General features: G+C 36.7%; 3 non-coding genes across 3 annotated transcripts; all 3 read left to right on the forward strand.

Annotated features, from left to right (window-relative positions):
* The first annotated feature begins 760 nt into the window (after positions 1-760).
* TRNAN-GUU lies at positions 761-832 on the forward strand. Its single transcript has one exon. It is a non-coding gene; the product is annotated as a tRNA-Asn (tRNA).
* Positions 833-14,523: 13,691 nt separating this feature from the next.
* On the forward strand, positions 14,524-14,610 carry TRNAY-GUA. The gene is given in 2 exon segments: positions 14,524-14,560; positions 14,575-14,610. It is a non-coding gene; the product is annotated as a tRNA-Tyr (tRNA).
* Positions 14,611-18,602: 3,992 nt separating this feature from the next.
* Positions 18,603-18,689, forward strand: TRNAY-GUA. Its single transcript is given in 2 exon segments — positions 18,603-18,639; positions 18,654-18,689. It is a non-coding gene; the product is annotated as a tRNA-Tyr (tRNA).
* Positions 18,690-19,248: the final 559 nt, after the last annotated feature.

The raw sequence follows: 19,248 nt of genomic DNA on the forward strand, positions 1-19,248 counted from the left end.
CGCGATTTTGAATCAGAAGAAGCTTTTTATAAGGGCTTTGGAATAATCCCTATTGGTAGAGCGACCTATTTATTGGAGAGCCAATTACACGTGGAGAGCAAACCAGTGAGCAACCAAGTTCTATGATAAGTAAAGCAGTTCTTATCGGCGTTAGAGCCAAGTAGAAATCCAGATCATTGAAATTGTACGAACCGTAACGGAGGTAGCTATCTGATGCAGCGTAAAAAAAGCACCTATTTCTGTACCGGTTCCAGAAGATCGAAGAAAGAGGGGATACTTTGTTAATAGAAAGAAGGAACTGTTTATAGCCGTCACGAGATAAACGAGTATACTCATCCAAGCCGCAGGAAGCAGTCGGGAATGCATGTAGTCTCGAGCCAAATAACAGAAAAGGGATCAAGAAAGCGAAGGATAACATATTGATGCCACTAGACCTGAAGATCTCAGGATGATTATCTACTGCCTCGTGCTCGCGCCACAACCATCTCTTTTTGATAGGTTCTATGGAACGATGCCTGCTGCTTCATATGGGAGAAAAGAATAATAGATATGCCGGTCATTAGAAGGAAGAAGTGCCAGAGAAAGAGTCCTCGTGTATCATCTGTCGCAAAACTATGAACGGAAGCTAGCAACCCAGACCGTATTGAAGAGGTTCCGAACGTGGGTCTCCAAAACCCGATGTCGTGGGTTCAAATCCTACAGAGCGTGTTGAAAAATATGACTTAAAATAAAGATAATCATAAGAGCTGTCGTCCGTTGTTCCTCAGTAGCTCAGTGGTAGAGCGGTCGGCTGTTAACTGATTGGTCGTGGGTTCAATTCCTACTTGAGGAGAGTTCAATTTAGGGAGAGTGGCCGAGCGGTCAAAAACGACAGACTGTAAATCTGTTGGAGTTTTTCCAGAGCGTATTGACACAGCTGAAACAAGAAGACAGTAGAATCAGTCAGCCTTTGATCTCGAAGAGCCAGAAGGGCCAAAGCACAACAAGCCTACCCATCATCAAAGCAAAGCCCACGCAAGAATGACCTCACCACCCTTGGATGGTTTTTTGGAATCGGGCCTACAAAGATAATATTTTTTTATGGTCTTATCTATTGTGATAAGAAGGCGATCTTAGTAAGAAATAAAAGGGCGAGTTCTTCTTAAATAGATAAGAAGGAGCTCTTAGTCGGAACCTTCGCTTTTGGGCTTGTTGCGGTTGTTGCACTTGTTGTTGGAACTCACTCGGATGGTTATAAACAGAACTTGTACTTGCAAATTGTTCGTAAGTGTTGGAGTAAATACCATACGGCTGAGTTGAGAATATATCATTGACATGCTCTACGTTCTCATAAGTTGGGCGTGATGGTTTTACAACCACTGCTGCAATTTGTTGCATCAGTGCCATCATATTGCTCATTTGTGGATGTAATTCAATAATCTCGTCAACTTGATTAACTCCCTTGGTAGGTGGTTCTGATCCACGACTTGAAAATTGTTGAGAATTTGGTGCCATACTCTCAATAAACTCTCTAGCTTGGATCACTGTCTTGTTCATAAGTGCACCACCACTTGCAGCGTCAATAAGATTCCTATCACTTGCTTGGATTCCTTCATATAAATATTGGATAATCATTGCGTCACTAAATTGGTGGTGAGGGAAGCTTGCTACCAATCTCTTGTACTGTTCCCAACATTCATACAACGATTCCCCCACACTTTGTTTCATCCCAAAAATCTCCTTGCGAATTTGAGTCGCTTTCGACGCAGGAAAATATCTCTCCAAGAAAAGTCTCTTCAACCCATTCCATGTTGTAATACTACCAGGCGGTAAGTAATATAACCAATCTTTAGCTGCATCGCGTAAAGAGAAAGGAAAAGCACGCAATATTCCTTCATCTGCATTAGCTCCATTAGGTATCATGTTTGTCATCAACCATTGAAACTCCATAAGATGCTTGTTCGGATCTTCCCATACACATCCATGGAACTTTAGTATTTGACTGATCAACCCTGACTTGATATCAAAAGTGGAAGTTGCTTCAATACACCATTGTTGTTGATCCAACTTCTGAGAAGCTAGCTCCCTGAGTGTGCGATTTGCATCACCCATTGCTTCTCCCAATTTGTATTTCAGTAAGGTACCTGAAACACAATTCTCAAAAACAAGTGATAAACAAGACAAGAAACAAAAAGCAAATATGAAAGCAGAAATGATGATAAGAAATTAAAAACTTAATAACAAGCCGTATGCCTCCCCGGCAGCGGCGCCAAAATTTGATCGCTGTCGTATGCGTCAAAAATAATTTCACTTTCTCATCCTGATTTTCTTCTCAACAACATCAACAATTTATCGATCCCCAATCTCATCAACTTATGAAGCTTCATCACTCGATCCCTACAGACCCATCATCTTCTTAATCTTCATCTCAATCACTAACAAACTGGGTTCAACTCAAATCCAGTAAAACCCATCTTTGATTCCATGAATTTCTTCTTGCTCAAACCCTAACTTCTTCCATCACCAATAACAGTACCACCAACCCAAATTCCACTGAACACCAACCCATAATTTGAATTCCTGCTTTGATAGAAACCACCAGAAACACTCTCTTCGATCTGTTCATCATCATCACCACAAAGTAGCATCAGATTTTCCTGGTTCTCAGACACCATGAGAGTGAGGCTGAGAAATGATTGGGAGAAAGCTAATTTTTCTCAATTTTTGGTCTAGGTAATGATGAGAATTTCTATTTACACCCGTAGTCCTGGATATGAGATAATCAGTCTATTTGGCCTGTCAGTTTCACAAAACTGATTGCCTATTCTCCTCCTTGCTCAACTGTCAGTTGTGGGAAACTGACAGTACATTATTCACTCCTTCTTGTGCAACTTGGCCTGCTCCAAGTATAGCTTGCCTGTGAATTGATCTTTTTTCTCTTTTACGCTCCAAATGCACAAGTTCTCCTTCTTTTGCTCAAAAGGACCCCATTGCACCTAATAACTCAAAACTAAACATAAGAGATGCAATTCACAAGATAAAATCAAAGAAAGCATAAATATTAGATATAAAATTAGGTACTTACAACACCTATCACTCAACCGAAAGCAATTGAAACAACATAGACATTAAAGTACCGCAATTGCACCGAAATTTCGTTAAGCAAAAGCAATAAATATATGCAATAAAATTCAGGCTTTTCTTAAATATGAAAACGGTTAACTAACAAAGTCGTTACCTCAAGCTCCGCATCCTCTTCTCCTTTTCCTTTGCATCTTTCCAGGGAGAATTGATACCAACATATCACTTTGTTGTCATCCTCTTGAAAGACAAAAGAACAACAACAACCAACCTTTACCAGAGATAGGTTGAAAACCAGTTTTAACTTATGCAATGCAAAAGTTGAAACCCTGAAACACATATGCTTTTATGCTAAACCAACCGATTCAACATATTGTGACTATTTCACATATTGTTTCAATCATAACCCCTTATGATCCTTTGATAAATCCTACCAACATGGGCTAGAACTTAATCCTGCTAAACCAAAAAGTCACCCAAACCATAAGGGTTCACACCGTATGAGATCGAATATTAAGGTCATGAAAACCGAAATCAAACATCCCATAACATAACATATAACAATGATAATTTTTATAGTACTGAAAAAAAATTCTAAATACATCATACTATTATACATAAGATCAGAACACAATTTTAAAGTTTTACAATACTTAAAACAAAATGTTCAAAAGATAACACAGTCTTATGGTTACAACAAGAACCAAACTGATACAGACAAGAGTCTAAGAACTTGAACTGGTGTCGCTCAAGTCAAAATCTTCTTCAGATTTTGTATCCTTATATTCTTCAGCAATCAGGGTGAGGTATGAAGCAAGTTCTGGATGCTGGAGAGATGCAAAGCTGGCTTGGCGCTCCATACAATCATTCCTCCTACTGAGCCTTCGATAAAATGTCCCAAGACCAACATCTTTCATAGAAGCACTGGGACCAGCACTTGAGTTAGTCTTGGTATGACTTTGTCCCATCATTCTGTTGATGATGGAGTGATTATGAGCCTTTGGCACAAGTCGTTGAGAATCATTTGCAGCAATTTCATAAGAACTGCAGATTCTAGTAATAAGACATGGAAATCCCATGCTTTTTCCATTCTTCCAAATTCTGATCATTTTTTTGATAATGAATCCACAAAAATCAAAGATTGTAGTTCCAATCACCATGTGATAAATTAACGCAGTTACTTTAAGACTTCATGTTACCTTGTGCATATTTCTAGGTGAAAGATTGGGTACAACAAGCTTACCAAAAAACTTAAGATGTTCTGGAACATCATCAATACATAGACTTTTACCATTCCAACTACCACCACCAAGTATTTCAACAATATGCTATTTGTTGAAGTCTCTGCTCCTGGGTAGAGAAACATTTTCCAACTGGCAACCAAGTAGTTATGCAACAATACTTTTATTTACTTCAAACCTACGCCTTCTAACCATAATGAAGAACTTATAGTCTTTTTCATCCACAAGGTGTATATTACCATAAAACTCCCTAGTTAACTCTGGAGAACCAGGATAACTACCAAAATGAATATCTCCCCAGTCATTACGGTTATAAATTAATTCATTGTAATACTTCATATAAACATACACATATTTCTTTTTACAAATGATTTGTTTATCATGCATTGAACTATACTTCTTAAAGCACTTACGGTCAACAAAATAAATCCCAGTACTAACATCAAAGTAAACATATGCAAGAGGATCGATAGTTTCATCAGTAAAGTTCAAGTTCGGTGTGATTCTCCCTTGGGTTTGATTAGGACCTTTTACTATTGTAAAATCCATATTGTGCATGTTGCTAGAATACACGAATTCGAAATAGAGAAGAGAACACTTACAATCGGTGATGTCTGTTGATGTTCGAACTACACCTTTGGATGTGAAGTTGATGAAAACCGCCAGTACCCCTTGAAGAATGAGTGGGATTGAATCAAATTTTTGTTTCGAAAACAAAAGAAAATCAGAATTCTTTATTTTTGATTTCGAACAAACTCTCTCCCTTTCTGTCAGACTGTTCGAAGAAGGGGATATAAGAGAGTTTATTTCTCTCTTCGTTATTATCACCGAACATCGTGACGGTTCCGATTCGGTTTCACAGGATTCGGTTTTAGGATCTACCATGGATCTGAACCTCTTTCCTCAAGTGGGCTAACCAGTTTGAGTCTGAAAGACTTTGTGGGCTTGAAGTATATTGAATTTCCAAAGATACTTCTTTGAATTTTGACAATATTAGTCATTTGTTCCTCTTCAGAAACAATATCTGTGTATGGTATGTTGACACAGATATTTGACTTGATTTCAACATAGTTTGGACACAAACCCATGTTGATATTATTTAGATAAAAATTCATGCAGTAGTCATGAAGATATTGACTTCTTTCAGATGTTGGTTCTCTAGAAGCTTGTTTTATAGAAAAGTATCCACTTCATCCTGTAGTTGCTGACTATCACTGAGAATTTTACAGGTCTTTTTGAAAGACTCATCTTCCTTTAAATCGTAGAGTTCGAGTTCTAAAGTCTGATCCCTGATCTGTTTTTCCATTTCAGCAAACTCAATGAGTTTTCGACTCATTTTGTCTTTGGGATCTTCAGTGAGTCTGAGATACAATTGACATTCTTCCACAGAGCAAATTTCTATGGAACGTAAAGACTCAACAATTTCATTGTTAGTTTTTGAGTCATCTAATCTTGACATTGCGTTAACTGAATCATTCAAAAGATTCATTTTCTTATAGGTTGGATCGCACCAAACAAAGATTGTTAGATCTTTTTAGTGTTTTCCTGGTCTGATACCAATTGAAAAGACGAGGGTACCCAAATATACCTCAATCTAAAACTTTTCCACCTATAAGTCCTTTCTCCGAAAGTGATTGTTTATGGACTGAGTCGAGACAATACAACTAATCGGTTCACACTTCGTGTGATCGTCTATGGATACGAGATCGAGACAATACGACAATAAGATAACTTGTGTGATTGACTATGGATACAAGATCGAGACAATACAACAATGAAGTATGTTTACTTGATAAAAGGTTCGGACTTAACCAATCACAATAGGATTGCTATCAAGTAAATAGGAATTAACATTTGTGTATTTTACTTCTAATTATAATAAAACAATTATAATTGCGGAAATAGAAAAGTAAAAGACACAACAAGATTTTGTTAACGAGGAAACCGCAAATGCAGAAAAACCCCGGGCCTTATCCAGAATTGAATACACTCAGGATTAGGTCGCTATACAAAATCTAAACCAACTTCGTATAGTTGAGACCAAGCAACTAAACCTATAGTTCACCTAGTTCCGTCTGTATCCCTGCGCTTCCAACTTGCAGTAAGTCACGCACTTGGAACAATTCCTTTGGTTCGTATTCCAAACAATAAAGGAACAACAAATCTATTTGGTAACAACTCTTTTCAATCAAGTGATATGAGTTTGATAAAAGGTTCTTCCATTTATCCCAATAAACTTCTTTGTCAGGTCCTTAGATCTATCTAATAACAACTACCAAAGTAATTGTCAAGATTTTGCAATCAATACTTTGAATCACATAGAATTGTATTGATGACGATCTACTCAACTAATCAATCAAATCTATCACAAAGATAGACCAATTATAATTGGATCTTTTTTCAGCCGAAACAAGTATTGTGCACACCAAAGATTATGAACCCAAAAATCTTATTTGTCTTCAAATATTCTTTGATCTTCAATAAACACCTGCACACAATCAACTTGAATATCTTGTGATCAATCACACACAGAACGGAGTCTGTTAACAATGGATTATCACAAGACGTCTTTAAATCTACAAACAGTCTAAAGATCCCCGTCGAAACTTCGATCTAATTTGAGTAAATATTATAAAGAAAAGAAGATTCTCAAGCATAAATAAACTAGGTGAAATCAAAGTTCAACAACTGTTAGTCAATCAAATCAATCGAAAACTAATAATAAACTGCAATTATCTAGTTTCACACCAACGGTACTCGTAGAGATTCACAATCCCAAAGAAGTCGTTAAAACGAGCGGTCGTAAAAGATTTCGCCTAATTAGGTTACTTTCCTCTCCGAATAGATGGCTCCACCAGTAACAACACAACAAGGTAGTTTTACTGGATCTGAGGATTAGTTTGCTTGAAATGCAAACTTCAATATTTATAGACCAAGGAAGTTTGGACACCAAGGAATTTCCAAAACCAAAAATATTCTCAAGATATGCAATATATTTCCAAATTCGGTTTCCATAATTAATGTTTTGTCCAAATATTGACCGAAATCTCATTAGAAAATCTCCAATTAGTAAATCCACATTACAAATTTTTATTTTCTAAAGATATGCATTTTAATTGCTAGAAATTAAAAACATATAAAACTAAAAACCTTAATTAAAAGATTCTCAATTTATTTCGATCCGGGATTCTCCTTTAGCTATTAAGGAATATCTTTGAACAATAAAAGATAAGAGTTACTGCACATGTTCAAAGTATGTCGACATCTTTACTTTGTAAATCCCTTTTCATATTTAGAATCTTGGAACCGATTTGCCACACTTCCAAACGAGTTTAGAATTGGTTCATCTGACTTCCAAGAACTATGTGATTGATTATCCTATCTGAAAAAACGGGGGTCTAACAACACCACCCAATATTTCTCTTAGCAATTTGTATGGACAAACTCGAATATACTTTTAAGAGAATCAACAAGACTAAATTAATTAAAAGTATATCAACAAGTTTATATTTCTCTTTTGATTTGATTTCCTCAAACAGAAACTGCGAGTACTAATCAAATACAAGGAATAACTTGGATGGTACCAACGACCAATATCCAAGTGTCAATCAATATCAATCAACAATCGTTAGGTCGGATTCTCCAATTGATTGATCTAACACACAACCTGTATTATTTAAATTATAAAGATAAAATAATATAATGCGGAAACTGAAATAACACATACACCAGAAATTTTGTTAACGAGTAAACCGCAAATGCAGAAAAACCACGGGACCTAGTCCAGATTGAACACACACTGTATTAAGCCTCTACGGACACTATCCTACTCCAAGCTAACTTCGGACTGGACTGTAGTTGAACCCCAATCAGTCTCCCACTGATCCAAGGTACACTTGTATTCCCTACTCCTCTGATCCCAGCAGGATACTGCGCACTTGATTCCCTTAGATGATCTCACCCACAACTAAGAGTTGCTACGACCCAAAATCGCAGGCTTTGACAATAAAAAAATCTGTCTCACACAGACAAGTCTATCAAAAGACCAATCTGTCTCCCACAGAAAAACCTTAAAGTTTTTGTTCCGTCTTTTGATAATAATTAAGGTGAACAAGAACCAATTGATAATCCGGTCTTATATTCCCGAAGAACAGCCTAGATTAATCAATCACCTCACAACAATCTTAATCGTATGGTAGCTAAACAAGATGTTGTGGAATCACAAACAATGTGACGAAGATGTTTGTGATTACTTTTTATATCTTGCCTATCAGAGATATCAAATCTCAAGCCAATCAATCTGATTGTACTCGGACGATAGAAGATGCAAGATCAGATCATACAACTACGATAAAAGTAGTATCGATCTGGCTTCACAATCCCACTGAAGACTTTAAGTCGTTAACCTGGTTTTAGAAGAAGAAAACCAAAGGTTAAAGGAGAACCGACTCTAGTACGCGAACTAGTATCACACGTAAGGTGTGGGGATTAGTTTTGCACAATACTAGATGTCTCCTTTATATAGTCTTTCAAATCAGGATTTTGCCTTGGTAACAAAGCAATCAATATTCACCATTAGATGAAAACCTGATTCAGATTCAAGCTAATATTTCTCAACCGTTAGATCGAAAACTTAGCTTGTTATACACAAATGAACTGCACGCTTCTAGGTTTGTTAACCGTACCCAAACGTGTACATTGTTGGTTCAACAATAGTTAACCAAAAGGTTAGCCATATGAGCATTTCATATCAACCATGTTCTTCTTCACCATAACTAGTTCAAATGACTCAAATGAACTAGTTAGAGAGTTGTTCAATTGCAAAGAAATCTTATGTAACTACACAAGACACAATCGAAGCAAAAACGATTTGATTCACTCGAATCGGTTCATGAACTATATACCCACGGTTTGAAATTTGCATTCCTTAGTTTATATAAGAATAATTTCACAAACATAGTTTTTAGATAAAACCTACTCAAGTTCGCGGACTAGATTCGCAGACTTAAGTTCCCGGACGGAGTTCACAAACTCCAGCAGAAATTCTCGCTATGAGAACTTCACCGGTTCGCGTACTGAGTTCGCGGACTTAGTTCACGCAAGTAGTTTGTCAACTCCAGCAGAAATTCTCGGGTTGGAGAACTTCGGCAGTTCGCGGACTTGGCACTTGCCATTCTTCCGGTTCTCTTCATCAACAAAGTTCGAAAACTTTGGTTCAAGGAATAGGACTTATACATAAATGTGTTTCCACAACAATGCTTATGTCCCTCATTGGTTATGTAATCTAAACTCTCATTCTAATCATTGAAACATTCTTAGAGGACGTTATACAGTTGTTACACCATTTCTCGTCAAAGCAATTTTCAAAGTGATTGGAACATATCATGACTTTCGTCACTAGGTAAAGATAAACTTGGTCGAAGCGAAAAGCTTACCAACACATATTTCGAGATATAGATAAGAGAAGTATACTTTGATCGAAATACCAAATGCGTATAATCTAAGTCTATATATAACATACGACTTTTTGTCTCAAGAAGTAGGAGATAAAGTAAATAGACTTTTGAGTGACAGATAAGTTCAAGTCTTTACATACCTTTTCGTCGAGAAGTTCCACTGGTTCCTTGAGTAGTTCTTCTACTTGTATGATGAATCGCCATGAAGTCCTTGAGCTGAACTACACTTTTTATCCTAGTCCGAGACTTAGCTATAGTAGACTATAAATCAAGACTTATAGTTTTGATCACTAACGTTGACAAACATGCAACGCATGCGATTTCAACCGAGCAATGCTCTAACACTATCAAATCACCAAACATGGGTTCCACGGTTCTACCAAAACAAGTTTCGGTTCTACCTCCATGTGGGTACTAGAATTAGTCACGCTAGTTACCAAAACTTGGTTGACTAGGTACTAGGATTGGTTCCCACATATATATGGTATCTAACTTCTATTTGGTGCACATGTTCATAGGATCGGTTCCCAATAACTAAAAACTTGTTGCACCTTTTACAAGGATCGATTCCCCTTTTGTGATCGGTTGCACCTTTTACTAGGATCGGTTCCCCAATGTCTAGAGTTGTTCATACCAATTACAACAAATCGATCATACCATCTCAGGTGATTACTTAAGATCGCTTTCACTAATAAAAGTCATACCAATACAAAAGTCAGGCCTTGTGAATAGTTTTACCGAGATACATAAACAAGTTATGAGCGGTTATACTAAACACACGTATTGGTAATTTAAAAGATTTGCAATGAATAACAATACCAATAAGCCTAGCGATTTCCCTTTCGATTCATAAAACAAGTTTATGAATTGTACTTCCTTTAAACGAATGTAAAACACTGTTTCCTAGGACGAAATATTCACCCATACCCATACATAATCACAATAGCATTCATACGATTATGTTGATGTCTTATATACGAAGTTCAAAAGATAAGCGTTATACTTCGTTTTTTATTCCTTAATACTATGTCTAACTAGAGTATAATCATTCACAGCTTCGCAATTATGTTTTCAATATGCACGACTTGAAAGATACATTAGGAAATTAAACAGTTCTATTCAAATACTATTAACCTCAAGAGGAAGGATGATGTCGTCGTTGTAGCTCCTTACTTCTTCACATTCTTCAAGTCTTCACGTAATACTTGTAATGTCTCATATCTCAATACTTTCAAGCTAACCTATACGAAGTTGACTCTAGTAAATAATCAAGCGACTCTTTAAATGAGTTTTGGTTCACTAAAATATGACAACCAAACTTGAAATACCAACGCTTGGTGGGTTCAACCGAGCTATGCTCTAACAAAAACAATAGAATAAGAGTTAAAAAAATAACCTGTCCCCTGGTTAGCTTCGGATTGACATAACCTAAAAACTAATGTGGATACAACATGGATCTCTGACTCTCTTCCATTTAGTTTTGCACTAATTCTACGAGACGATTCAGGTACTTTTGAAGGAGGAAGAGCAAGACCTTCAGCTTGTTCTGATCCGCAAGATGCAAAGGCCATAAGTTTCTTGAAGGCAACAACATGGGCAAAAAAAAAAAATTCTCACCAACTTCAGCACCGAAAGTGATTGCGAAACCTTAATAAGAAATTTAAATGGCAATCCAGTGGCCATCTCTTGGATTAGTAAAGATATTTTGGAGGAAGTAGACAAAAGAGCAAGACATTGTGGGAACTTCTTAGGATTTTGTTTTGTACCCAAAACGGGTAACGAAGTAGCATATACATTAGCAAAAGAAACTAAAAAAATTCATGCCATTTTAGATTGGGATAAAACTCCCCCTTCATATATTGATCAGAAACAGTTAGTAAATAAATCTAATATTAGGAGAAGAGACTCAAATCTCCCGGAATTAGATGCCTCTACTCGTGATGTAATCTTGGGTTCAACCTTACTCTAATTTTATTAGTGAATCATATTTACAAAAAAGAAAACAAAGTGGTTTAGAGGTCTAACAAGGTTTTGGGGACCTTTATGTTACGGTTCGAATGCCCACCACTAAAGAAACAATAAATATACTAGATGACTGTTTCAACAATATAGGACGACCGAAATTTGGATTGCCGATTGTAGCTTATTTTTGTGACACTATTCTTAACAGTTTTTGTAACATTTCTGGCCACAGTGGTTTTGTAGCATCCATAATCGTCATATTTACACAACACCTATTTTGTAACAGTCTTGTAAAAACTTTTGTAATAGTTATAGATCTGATGGTTGAATTTTGTTGGTACTCAACGGTAAAGATTAAATTTAAAAGTTTAGGTTATGTTTTTTTTTTTGTCATTTTCATGCCGTAATAACCGTCAACCGGGTCTACTTCCTTCCGTTCGTTTTCATCCCTCCTAATCATAGTCGAGGATGATGACTCTCCAATTGCCGAGCCAATTTTGGGGAAAAACGATCAATATCCATTCAATTGAATCGATTAAAAATGAGTTGGCTAAGGACTGAAGCGGACGAATTATTAGTACGCATGAAACATTCACGAATAAACAGTTTCAATCATAGTAAATACGAATCAGATTCGACCTTATATTTGACCGGGAAAAAGTCGTGAATTTGGATGTTGTTGAGTTAGCTAAATAGTTTCAATCATGGTAAACGCAAATCATATCGATCTTAAATTTGACCGGGAAAAAGTGGTGAATTTAGATGTTGTGCGAATTTCACCGAGTTAGCTAACGACTTAACCGGACGAATTATTCGTACGCACGAAATATCCATATTCAATCATATTAAGGATATTTGCCCGTACATTTGACTGGCAAGTTTGGACGTTGCCATACGGAGCATTGCTAACAAGGATATTTCCCACTGCTAGAGGCATTACCCTATCAATTCCAAATCCCTCTTTCGGAGTCCTTGAGACAAAATAATCGGAACTCTAGCGATTTCTGGTGTTGTCAAATCATGTTTGATGAAACTGAAGAAGAGGGCATCAGGTAATTATCACCAACTTTTGATTGCATGTTAGTTTAATGGAATTAAAATGGGAAAATTGATGTGATTACACGAATTTGTTTATTCACATTGTTGTCCGTATACAAACCTTCTTCGATTGAGAAATAAGGAAGAGCTCAGGTAAGAAATTTAGGTGTTGCAGATGGACAGCCATTCAGATTCATGACACAACGACCCGGAGAAACTAGCCTTAGTGTATGGGTAGAAATGTACCATATTTGCCAAGTAATAGATGGGTAGTCTTCTTCGAAATTAGCCTCTTTGAATAATCACTTGCAATCTTATAAGATTGTGTCATAAAGAATCTGGGAAGGATTCAAAGATTTAGATGTGGTTACTTGTGTTGGTTTTACTTCTTAGTGAAGTTTTGTGTCGACTCTACCAGTAACGTCTGCCTTACATCAACTTCTTGTTTTTATTGTGATTTATTTACTCTTTTTTTTTTCTTTTTTTTATTAATCTTAAGGGTCCAGTAGTTACCGATCTACTCGCACATATACAGTTCTACTCTACTTGGTTGCTTGGGAGAGTAAGCCAGAAGTACTGACTCAGATGTTCCTATTGCAATCCATTCAAAATGGATTGTCGCTAGGTTCTTTTGTGAGAAGGTATACAGATTTCCAACAATGGTAGAAGCCGATAAAGAGGTAAGGGTTTCACATAACCATAATGCATTTTATTTTGGATTATAGAAAAGCTAGAAAGAGACCTAGAGACAAGAAGCAGAACCACCTAAGTGATTATGTACGATGATTCCTCGATTTGAACAGTGTTCCGACCTTAGCTCAGTTGGTTCGAATCCGGTAGGTCGGAATTATTTTTTATCTCAAAACTCTTTCATCAGAAGGGAAATTTTGATGCCAGTTATATTTTTCCTGGATCCTGTTAGATTTCGTTTTTCTTACTAGTTCCCCTGTTTGTGTCTCCTACTATTTTACAGAATGGATGGTTTCGCTCCAGAGATACAAATTGAATGCTTTATATAACCAAAATGCAGTGATGGTTTCTTAGTGTAAGGTAACTTTAGTCGAAATATAGCTGATTTCCTAAGGTATCTGTATCCTTATATTTTGAGAAATTGTCGTGTCTCCGTGGCCCCATCACTGCATCTGAGCTGTAAAACATTTGTATAACCCTTGATATACGATAGATAACATATGCAGAAAGGTAGCCCATAGTAAAATCCTGCACATGACACTGTTTGAGTCTACTACTGTTTTACAGGAGAGTTGGGATGGTTTTGCTATAACAGGGTATGCTTCGTACAACCAAAGTTTTACTATACTTCATGCAACTTTCGAAGTGTAGTGTAAGGCCACTCCAGGTAACTGTACTTCTTTTGTTAATTGTAGACTTTGTTGTGCCATGTGTGATTTGCGTTGATTTTGGTCGGACATCCGCTAATCAAGCATGAACACAAAGGCGTAGGAACTGCGTTATGAAATTTAGGTGTGGACCTGGAGAGCCATACAGATTCATGACAGTACGATTGCAAAGAAAGTAATTTTATTATATGGGTAGAAACGTATCAGCCTTGTAGGTAGTTTTCGTTGGAAATTAGCCTCTTTGAATGATCACCTGCAACTTTTTCAGATAGCATCACAAAGAAATCTCAAAGATTTAGATGTGGTTACTTGTGGAGAGCATCAAAATGGCTGTCGTGTTAGATATGGCCCTAGAGACAAAGCCACCTACTTAGTTAAATATGATAATTCCTCAAAATTAACAGTATTCCGACCTTAGCTCAGTTGGTAGAGCGGAGGACTGTAGTAGTTTGCAGCTTAATCCTTAGGTCACTGGTTCGAATCCGGTAGGTCGGAAATTGAATTATTGTTCCTTGTTTTGATAGGCTTCCAAATCTAATTTTTATTGGTTTCACTTATTTCCCATCCCCGTAAACTAAAACTACCCAAACACTAAAAGTTCCAAATCACTTTTTTCTCCATCTCCATCCACCGACACCACCTGTTCTTCTCTATGACCTCTACACAACCACCACCTTCGATCATCTTCTCTTTCTTTTTTCGTGTAATTCTGAATTTTGTATCAAGAAATGCACCAAGGAAAAAGAATAAAAAAAAGGAATTATTCAAGTAAAATCAAAACCCTATCTTCTTCTCTTAATGTTTTATTGTAATTCTTAATTTTGTATCAAAAGATGGCTCTAAAAGGATTAAGGAATATCAAAATCCAATCATCTACGCTTAAATTTTATTTTTATTGTAATTCTTAATTTTAAAAGTGGCTCCAAAACAAATTAGGGATTGTTAAGAAAAATCAAAACCCCAAAAGAGAAAAAGACACCTAATTCTTAACTTCTTAAATGTATCATTCCATATAAAAATTTATATATTACCTGAACTTACTTGGTTTCGTAGGACTGCACATTTCTTATTTTTTTTTTGAAGCTTTCACATGATCTCGTCGTTCAATCATGAACGACTATGGATGGTTCGCAGTTGTCCAGTTGTTGACAACTGGTGGTGGTTTAAAAAAAAGATAACCAACTATCCGCCACCCGTAACTTACATAGAAGATGATTATTAGACTCTATGTGGAAACTGTTTGATATTTCATTTGGTTAATGTTTGTGCTTGATCAAGGTAATGTTTGATCAACTGTTTGATCCTAGGTTTAATGGAAGAAGAAATAAGGAACTTACAATTTCAGTTTCTCACCAACCGATTGTACCTTAAATTAATACCAACAACACGATTTTTTGATTAACCCGGTTAAGTTTTTTAATGGTTTTGTTTAATGGAAATTAAAGATTAATATCGTTTTGTTTAATGGAAACTAAAGTTAATAAAGAAAAAATAAATATTATAGTCAAAGGTAGTTTGACTATTATAGGTGGTAAATAGGAAAAATGAAAATTGAAAAGTAGAATGACTTTACAAATTGTGTAGGGGATAGGAAATAGGAAAAGAGGTGATGGGAGATAGGTAAAACCTTTTTTTTTATTTCTTTCTTCTCTCTTCTTCTTTTTCAACTCACCCACCACCAACATCTCTGCAAATACAGCCACCAGCTCCATTACCGCCACCACCATATTGTCCGCCACCACCACGTCGTCCGCCACCACCATAACCAGCAGGACCACCATTTTAGGGTGAGAGAAGATATTTACATTGAGATTGAGAGCTGGAGAGATAGATCTTCGACCGAAAATCAAACCACACCCACCAGCACCATCAACAATCCATCATTGTTTTCCAAATTCAATAATTATCGTCGAAATCGCCGCCTCCAGATTATGATCAAACAGATTGAGAATTGTAATTGATTATCTTTTTTTGTTTTTAGTTCTTTTTTTTAGTTTTACAGATCCAGATTCAAATTCCTTCATTTTTTAAATTGGTGATGGGGATTTTGGGGATTGCAGTGAGTATCTTCTTTCTCTTGTATAATAAAGTTTGTTCTGGTGCGTGGTGGGGGGAGTGGGGGGAGTATCTTTTTGTTGTTTTTGATGGTGGTGGTGTTAGAGTGATAAAATTGGTTATATAGATAGAGGTGGTTATGGTTGTTGTTGTGGTGGTGGAGATTAGGTGTGTGTTATTTTGGTTGGGATATGGTGGTGATGTTGATTTCTTCACTGTGAAAGAAGAAGGGTACACAAGTATCGGTGATGGTGGTAGCATTTTTCCATCAGCATGGATAAACATCCATTGTTGATCCAATTAAAATGGATAAACTTATACTGTTGATCCAACTGCAATGGATAAACTCTACTGTTGATCCAACTGCGATGGATAAACTTCTACTGTGAAATGGATAAACAGGTTTATCAAGGGTATATCAATTTCAGCTTTATGTCACTTACTGTTGATCCATCATCATGGATAAACATCCACTGTTGATCCAACTGAAATGGATAAACATCATTGTTGATCCAACTGAAATGTATCAACTACTGTTGTTGATACAAAAATATCTGAACCAGTGGTGGTGGCGGCGGCGACGGCGGTGGACTAGTGGTGGTAGCGACGACAGACTAGTGGTGGTGGAGGACTGTTGGTGGTGTAATGGTGGTGGTGAAGGAGTGGTGGTGGAATACTTGGTGGTGGTGGCGGTTGGTAGGTGGTGGTTGTTGAACGGTGGTGGTGGAATGGTAGTTGAATGTTGGTGGTGGTGGTGCTAGTGGTGGTGGTTAAGTGGTAGTGGAAGAAATTTGTTCCATTTTAAAATAAAGAAAAAATATTATATGGGTGAGGGTATTAAGGTAATCTAATATTAAATGGATAAGGTTATTAAAAAAGGAGGAATATATTTATTGTTTTATAAGGATATATTTGCAGGGAGTTAAAAGTAAGTACATATAAAAAATGCATTTGAATTTGAACTGCTAGAGACATCACGGCAATTCACTGTCACCCGCAACAAGTAGATGCCTGCCTTGAGTTGGGATGTAAACCCCACCTGGTGAAAGAGACTATTTTTTGGTTATTCACGGTTGAGCAACTTCATTACATCCCTATGTTTGTGTCTCCTCCTGTTTTAAAGAAGGGTTGGGATGTTTTTGCTCCAGTGGTACTAATTGAATGTTTCATACAACCAAAAGCTGCTACTTTTCATTAGACTAGCATTCAACTTTCGAAGTGTAAGATATGGTCAACTCCATGTAGCTGTACTACTCTTGTTTGAGACCTCCACTGAGGTTATGTTTATAAAATTCTAGCTGATAGGCTTATGTTGGTTTTACTTTCTAAGTGAAATTTTGTGTTGACTCTACCAGTAACATCTGCCGTATATCAACTTTTTGTTTTTATTGTGATTTATGTACTCTGTACTCTACTAGGTTGCTTGGGGGAGTATGCCGGAAGTACCGACTCAGATGTCCATTCAAAATGAATTTGTGAAACAGTGGTGTCTGTTGATGAAACAGGTACTAATTGTTTACGTTTTAATGAGAATCGTGCACGTATATTTATTTCCGTATAAAATTCTGGCCGAAATAATGACTCAGCTGAAGTTTTGCACCACCCTTTACTTGCATGTTTTATGCTTGTTGTGAGGTTCTTTTGTGCGAAGTATACACATATTCCCAACAATGGTACAAGCTGATAAAGAGGCAAGGGTTTCACGTAACCATAATGCATGTTATTTTGGAATATAGAAAAATTAGAAATGACGTTATACAGAGCAACAACACAGGTTTGTTTGTCCATTGTATATTACTCCCTCCGTTCCACTTTAGATGACATTCTAGGAGTTTTCACGTACATTAAGAAATGGAGAGAGATATGAAGATTTTCCAACTATACCCATAAAAAAATCTTCAAACATTAATTGTTATTAGTATATTTTAAAATAAACTTATAGTTGCAAGACAAGGTGTTAGGGTATTTTTTATAGTTTTGTGAGAATATATAAAAACTTTCTAAGTATTGCGGAACAAGAAAATAACCCTAAAACACCATCTAAAATGGAACGGAGGGAGTATAAAATCTCCATATAACCATATTTCTCTTGTTATTTGTTTAGACTTTGTTGTGCGATTTGCTCAGATACGAAATTTAGGTGTTGCACATGGACAGCCATACAGAATCATGCCAAAGAAACTAACCTTATTGTATGGGTACAAATGTAGTAGTAGATGTGCCAGGCCATGACAAGCCTTATAGGTAGTCTTGTTTGAAATCAGCCTCTTTGAGTAATCACTTGCAACGGCTATATGTCATTTTCAGAATAGTCACATCTGGTGGAGCTATGTCCGAGAATGCGTCACAGTCATGTCAGATATAGACCTAGAGACAAGAAGCAGAACCACCTAAGTGATTATATATGATGATTCCTCGATTTGCACAGTGTTCCGACCTTAGCTCAGTTGGTAGAGCGGAGGACTGTAGTAGTTTGCAGCTTAATCCTTAGGTCACTGGTTCGAATCCGGTAGGTCGGAATTATTTTTTATCTTAAAACTCTTTCATCAGAAGGGAAATTTAAATTTTGATCCCAGTTGTAGTTTTCTTTTCTTGGAGTCAGGACCAAGCCAAAAGACTATTTTTTGGTTCATTCTGCAACTTATCATGGTTTAACAATTCAATTGAAGAGCCATGAAACAAGCCTAATACCCTTCATACAAATTATTAGAGAAAAAACATGTATTTGAATTTGAAGTACCAGAGAGATACTACCACAATCCATTGTCAACCTTACCAAGTAGATGCCTCCCCTGATACGGGATGTAAATCCGACCTGGTGAATAATACTATTAGTTGATTCACCGCCTCCCTATGTTTGAGTCTACTACTTTTGGTCGGACATCCGCCGATCAAGCCAGAACACAAAGGCGACGTATATAAGAAATTTAGGTGTGGACCTGGAAAGCCATACAGATTCATGACACTAGGACTGCAAAGAAACTAACCTTATTGTATGGGTACAAGTGCGAAGCTGATTACTAGCTAGTGGATAAAGCAGGCAGGCAGTTTGAAAACTGTATCCAATCTAAATAATGA

The sequence above is a fragment of the Papaver somniferum genome, chromosome 6 (assembly GCF_003573695.1).
Source record: "Papaver somniferum cultivar HN1 chromosome 6, ASM357369v1, whole genome shotgun sequence".
Classification (NCBI taxonomy): Eukaryota; Viridiplantae; Streptophyta; class Magnoliopsida; order Ranunculales; family Papaveraceae; genus Papaver; species Papaver somniferum.